Here is a 446-nt window from a genome sequence, read left to right as displayed (position 1 = left end):
GTAATTTGGGAGTTAACTTGAGCCATAACTGCTTATATTTAAAAAATTACTGCCTAAATATTTCTTATATGAAAAGAATGGAATAGAAGTATGTTTTGTATTTGATATTCTAGACACAAGGCTATGTAAGGTATTTATAGGTAATTCAAAACCCAACGTAGCTATCAAAACATATTATAAATATAACGTAAATAGTGAGAATGAGTTTCATTTCTTGGTATATAAATACACAATGAACGTTTAAATTTTTCTTTAGAATTAAATTTTAAAATGTAGTAGTAAATTTAATACAAGTACGGATATCGTCTTTAATATGAAAATTTTTCTATTTTTTCTTTTTAAATCAGGTAACTTATAAGCCAAACCATTCAATTTGAGATTAGTATATGACATATATAGATTTTAAATATAGTGTACTAAATTTTCAATATTCTATGCTTATAAAT

This window comes from Capsella rubella, unplaced genomic scaffold (genome assembly GCF_000375325.1).
Source record: "Capsella rubella cultivar Monte Gargano unplaced genomic scaffold, Caprub1_0 scaffold_2, whole genome shotgun sequence".
In the NCBI taxonomy this organism is placed as follows: domain Eukaryota; kingdom Viridiplantae; phylum Streptophyta; class Magnoliopsida; order Brassicales; family Brassicaceae; genus Capsella; species Capsella rubella.
The sequence above is the reverse complement of the archived record's forward strand: the minus strand, read 5'-3'. Positions refer to the sequence as shown.